This window comes from Mesocricetus auratus, unplaced genomic scaffold (assembly GCF_017639785.1).
Source record: "Mesocricetus auratus isolate SY011 unplaced genomic scaffold, BCM_Maur_2.0 Super-Scaffold_100691, whole genome shotgun sequence".
Taxonomy (NCBI): domain Eukaryota; kingdom Metazoa; phylum Chordata; class Mammalia; order Rodentia; family Cricetidae; genus Mesocricetus; species Mesocricetus auratus.
Genome location: NW_024429267.1, coordinates 49,506,647 through 49,512,646, shown reverse-complemented (window position 1 = coordinate 49,512,646; position 6,000 = coordinate 49,506,647). Strand labels below are relative to the sequence as shown.

General features: G+C 46.5%; 1 protein-coding gene across 16 annotated transcripts in view; it reads left to right on the top strand.

Annotated features, from left to right (window-relative positions):
• The first annotated feature begins 396 nt into the window (after positions 1–396).
• Positions 397–6,000, top strand: part of Arpp21 (cAMP regulated phosphoprotein 21) — a 162,810-nt gene continuing 157,206 nt past the window's right edge. For 4 of the 16 annotated variants that reach the window (XM_005075002.4, XM_013117038.3, XM_005074999.4 and 1 more), the window contains exon 1: positions 1,412–2,059. The gene's annotated coding sequence lies outside the window, so the exon portion shown is untranslated. Of the gene's footprint in view, positions 664–1,410; positions 2,060–2,115; positions 3,252–3,610; positions 3,980–4,893; positions 5,321–6,000 lie in introns of those variants that run through there. The other 12 variants (XM_013117036.3, XM_013117032.3, XR_005874804.1 and 9 more) reach the window with 10 other exon arrangements.

Genomic DNA, 6,000 nt, shown 5'->3' with positions numbered 1-6,000 from the left:
ACAGAAGTGCACAACTATAATTTTGCTGCCCATTAATAACAACCTAGCCAAGAGGCCTGGAATCCAATGCCTTGCTCTCGGCTGGGGTAGAAATCTAGAATGGTCTATCTTGGCTGGTGACCTATACTGTTGGAAAAGTAGGATGTATAGTTGCTCAGGGGTGGGCGGCATTCCGGAAATGTATTCCCTGTCTTCACTGTACTTTTTCCTGCTTTTGGTAGCGTGCTCTTAGACAATGAAAAAAAAAATGAATTGCGGATAATAAAAATAGTACATGTCTCCAAACAATTGGGTAAACCAGCGGTTTTATTTCTTCAGGTGTCAACTCTGCTCCCTGCCCCAGCCCTACCCCTCAGGGCTCTGCAGTGCTGGGTTTCCTGTTAGCACATCAGCGGAGCTCGCTCAGCAGGCGGGCGGCAGTGATCTGGGCGGTCTTGCAACCAGAAGACCAGCCTCGCTGAGCAGCTGGACTTGTGGTCTTTCTTAGCTCCAAAGCCTGGGCATCTCTGGGAGCTCAAGGCTGGGATTTATTTCGTGGGTGGGGTGAGGTGTGGTTGCCCAGGACTGTTGTCTGCACTTGGCCCGGGAGAGTGAGCACGGGGTACCGGAGCACCAGAAGCTCTAGCCAAGCATCCCTAGGACTGGAGGTGGTACCCTGGCAAGGTAGGCAAGGGCTGGGCGCTGGGGCGCGCCCGATGGTTGGGAAGGAGAGGCGGGGTGACGGGGCCGGGGCAGCGCGCCAGTTTTCTCTCTGATTAATGATGCTCGCGCTGCCGCGCGCGTGGCGTGGCTCATGCGCTTTGTCTCCAGCCCAGGGGTGGCCAGAGCAGTGGGGATGGCAGCGCCCCGTGCATGGAGCAGGTGCCGGTTGCGCTCAAACCTCAGCCTCGCGTGGTGGCACAGCGGCCAAGCATTGCCAGGCGGCCCCGCAGGGCCACCTCCCTTCGCGGAGGGGTCTGAGACACAGGTCTAGGGCTGGGGCCATTGAGGGGCCACGTGCAGTGCTCTCGTTGCCGGGTCGGACACGTCCTCGGCAGGCGGGGAGGAGATGGGCGCCGCCTGGGAGCAGTGCCAGCCGCGTGGGAGAGCACTGCCAGGCGAGGCGGTCAGGGGGGCCCAGCGAGGCTGACTTGGGGGACTGCGAGAGCGACAGGCAGGTGGACGCACTCACACAGCCTGGGAGAGATCGAGCGAGCGGGCCAGCAAGGTAGAGAGAAGAGACAGACAGGAGAGGAGAGAAGAGAGGGAGAGAGGGAGAGAGGGAGAGAGGGAGAGAGGGAGAGAGGGAGAGAGGGAGAGAGGGAGAGAGGGAGAGAGGGAGAGAGGGAGAGAGAGAGAGAGAGAGAGAGAGAGAGAGAGAGAGAGAGAGAGAGAGAGAGAGAGAGAGAGAGAGAGAGAGAGAGAGAGAGAGAGAGAGAGAGAGAGAACTCAGTGGGCAGAGAAGAGAGAAGGAGAGGGAGGGACAGGACAGGACAGCCCCGCACACTTGCTCCCTGCAGTCACCTCCGCCCAGAGCGCAAAGTAGCAGAGACTCTGCGGGCTCCGAGGATAGAAACCTGGTCTCGGAATTGCTGGTGGGACCCCAGGACTTGGAGGGACAGACAGATCAGCGCAAGGACTGGCAACAGGAGACAGTGGCTACTCCCGAGAGAGGAGCGGAGCCAAGCCAGGACACCGATCCCCCCCCCCCCACACACACACACCCTTCCTGGTGCGGACAGACTGACAGACAGGCAAACAGACAGCAGCCTGGAGCGGCGTGCAGGCTCTCTAGCAGCGACGACCTCCAAGAGTCCGGAGCGGCGACCACAGTCCGCCAGCCGCAGCCACGCGGCCCCCACCAGGGTTGTGTCTGAGCTGCGCTATGACCCCTGCCTCCACGCCGAGGGCTCCTTTAGCTAGCAGTTAAACAAATCGACCAAACAACAGAGGCAAGCTACAAACCAAACCGACCCAACCAAAGCATTCACTGAGAAACAATCATTATTCACAAAGCCCCAAACGAAATCCAGTCAGTCAAGGCACCGGGACGCTGGGTAACTCCACTCTGTTCCTTCAGGTAAAAACGCCAACTCTTCCGACTTGGAGATAGCGCTCCTTTTGTGTCTCACTGTCGGGGCTTTCTGTCTCTGCCCCCTCCCCTTCTTTCTACCGTCTATCTGTGCTTTCCCTTGGAACTGTTTGTGCCTCTCTGTTGTTTATCTGCTGTTTCTATGTCTCGCCCAAGGCACGGGTGGACTTCCCTTCCCCAAAATCAGGCAGAAATTGAAAGCTGGGGAGGGAATTGAAAGGGGCGATGCTTTTTGTAACAGAGTTTCCAGTAATTTTGTGTGGGGTTTGTGGTGCCAAGTTTGGAGATTCTCCTAATTCAGTTGGAAGAGAGCTGTGGAGAAAATGGAAAGTTGTCACTTTCTTCTGTCATCACAGAGCTCCTGGGTCCCAAGAGGTTGGAAAGGGGAGGAAGGGGTAATAGTATTTTTGTTTTATTTTTAAAATCTTGAAATCAGCGTCATCGCATAATTTAAGGGTAGACGTCTCAGGTGATAAATGTGGGAGTAAGATTGAATCTGAGTTAGGGGAGCATTTTAAAAAGTTTCTTCGGAAGAGAAATTATGACTTGCTGTTGGTGTCTCAGATGTGTGAAGTTCAAAGCTTGATCACCTTCTACAGATACAGAATAAGGCCAGAGTGTAAGTTTAAAGGAAGAGCAAAGAGGAAAGTTAGGGGATAGTGAGCAGGGAGATGCAGGGCAAGGCTACGAGAAATGATCTCCCTGAGAATGTGTTACAGATAGAGACAATCATTTTACTGTCTGACTTCTCAGTGTCCCCAGCTTCTGCATGCAAGAATGACAGTCTCTCCAGAACTGAAATGGATCGGTATCTTTTTTTTTTATTTTTGCTCCAATGCAGAATAAATCTAAACTGTGCCCACCCCTTCCTCATCTGCCTTGGAGATCAAATCTGCTGTTACCACTTTAAGTAACCAGAGAAAGAGACAGAAAGCCTTTGATATTCACTTCAGCACTAGGAGTACAGAGTATATCCTCTCCTTCCCTCTTCAGGGTTATGGTACCTTGGGGCTGGGGTGTCTGAATAGCATTTTAGTTAATCTTATTTTCATGAGGAGAAAAAAAACCCAGTCGTTTGGAAGGCACACATTCTGGTCATGAGTCGTTCAAACAGTGGAGTGATCTTGATGCGGGGCTGCCTGTGAGACCCTGTCTTTTCAGGGTTATGTAGCTCTTCAAGGTATGTAACTGCTTATGCTTGGTTCTCAATTTCCTTTGTCCTCTTCTCCTTTTACTTTTTAATTGCTTTGACTGTCAGGTTATCTTTTTATGTTTCTAGAGAATAAGTCTAAATGCTTTTTAAGGTGATAGATACACTTTGCTTTCATTACAAAAGATTGGAAAAGATAATCTCTGCTGTCTGTTTGTCTATATTCTTACCGTTTGGTTTCAATGTAATTTTAAAGACATTGTCTTGGACCATACAATGCCTTAGTTCCTCTCTGGGTATGATTTATGTCACTGGAATGATAAAGTAACTATTACTCATGGTGAATGCTTATTTAACAGGGCTTTCTTTGGGTGAGGCATATTTAAAGAAACTTATACTGCTCTGGGAAATGCCTTTAGGTTTCTCGGTGACTTAATTTCACTACATAGTGATTTCTCTTTGGTGATATTCAGTTCAGACCCAGACAAGTCAGAGTGAATGTGTGTGTGTGTGCGTGTGTGTGTGTGTGTTATTAGATTCACAAATTGCCAGTCTCCCAGTGACTGCTTGTAGTAGATTCCAGTTGAGTGTGGTTACCTTGAGAACTGTAGCAATCGCCCCATTAGAGCATGCTGCATGGGGGCGTTCTTTACAGTTTGTTTTTAATGCTGTTTAATGAAGGAGCGGGCACCTCACTCTGCAATGAAAGAAGCAGGAGAAAAGACTGTGAAGACTGCAGAGCAGAGGGGAATGGAAAGGTAAAGACAGGCTACAGAGGCGGGCATTAGAATCCGTCCCATATCTTATGAATGGGAATTCATTGGTCTGGGGGAGTGAATTCTCTGTGACTGGTTGACTAGGTGTTCCTTTGACTTCTTCACTGGTTCTTAGAAAGAAGACTCAATAATTTGAGTTCCTTAAAACTTGAAGGAGATGCTAACTGGGGACTTCCTGTGTGTCTACTATTTTTAATACAGACTGTGAGAATGTTGGGTAATGAATGCAGAAATAATTTCAAGTTCCTGAATCATTGTTCTGCTGTGGCAGATGGGTTGGACCTTATGAAATATTCTGAGATTCAAAGAACTATCATCAAATGTGATGGTAATCTGAATTCCTGCCATGGGGATTGTTTAATTTTTTTTTTTGTCATGGGCTTGAAACTTTGCTCCAGAATTGTGGCAACTAAGGGAAGCAGGGAGTTTTATATGGGTTTGATGGAATATTTGGGTTGTTTCTTCCTTTTTAGTTTGAGGTAAACATCCCATGCTTGTTTTTCTAAAGACTACATACTTTAGAATCTGAGTCTCAGAGACAGAAAGCCATTAGGATGTTACCCTTGGGGGCACATGATAGCATGCAAGATACAAGAAGCCATCTGTCTGTCTGTGTTGCTGCCGCCTCTATAGTACACCTGTCTTAAGCACAAAGTGGGAATGCTCATTCAGAAAGGTGTCTTGCTCATTTTAGTATTAACAGCATGGAATCATCAGGCCACTTGTTTTTCCCTCAAAGTGAAACTCATTAGAAAAGACACTTAAGTAGTTTCAAAATTAATAAGCATAAGAAAATGTGGGCTCTATGAGAAGTTGAAAAGTCAATATGACTGTGACTAAGTCAGAAATAAAATAAACATCTAAGAAGAATAATTTGCATGAAGATATTGAAAATGTTGTTTGTTTTGGTTCATTTGTCTTCCAACTGGTATTTCTAGAGGAGGAAACCACCCACATTGGCTGTTAATATTTCCCTCGGGGCTCTGCATTTTGCACCAGGGTACTGCTGCGTTTCTCAAGCCTCTCAAGTCCGAGGGCGGGCGTTTACATCTGAATTCAAAGTGCATTTTGTCTTTGGACAAGATAATGATAAACTATATGAGCAGTGCTTAGGATGAGTCAGCTTCTGAAGACACCGCGTAGATGGTAGCGATGGAGAATTCCTTTAGGACGAGGAGGAGACAGTCTGAAGTCCACAGGGCTGAACACTGCAAATTAACCATTTGTTCATCAGTCAATCCAATTTGAATCTGGTCTGAGACAAGATTAGGCAAGAATGGGAGACCTTCAAGTGTAGTTGACATGGGAAGCCATTTCTCCAGGGTAAGTACTGACATTGTTTGAACTGGGTTGGGCATTTAGAAATCTGACTCTCCTGATAACAGAAGGACCTGGCTTCCATAGTCATGCATCAGGTCCCCTGGGAAGTTGTCAGCATACCTTAAGTCAGTGATACTTTATTTGGTAAAGCTTTGGCTTCTTTCCTTAAGACAAAGGATCTTCTTCATATTTTTAAGAATTTCTTAATCCAGAGGTTCCATGTTTCTGTGGGTTTTACTTTTTGTGTTGTTCACTCCTATACTTCACATTAAATTTGAAAAACTACATTTTAAATACTATTATAGGCAAATGCTAAAGGCTTGTGGAATGCAAAAAGAAAGAAAGAAAGAACGAAACAGAGAGAGGCAACACTACATGTGACTGAACTTATTTGTATCTTTGTTTCTAAGTCCTGAGTTTCTTTTAAGATGTTTGCATGGTAAGTTCTTAAAAATAGATTTTTTTCAATACTTCAGCCTTAAATTAATTTGGATCATGTTAAATTATTGCTGGCCATAGATATGGAAGTGTTCATTATGTATATTTACACCACAGACAGACATATCTATAAAGATCCTGTATAAACTGAGATGTGACATAAGTCACCATGTAGTTAATAAGTTTGATAAAGAATAAATTCCTCAAGTATCAAGCTCAGGCAATAGTTTTTAATGTTGACGAAA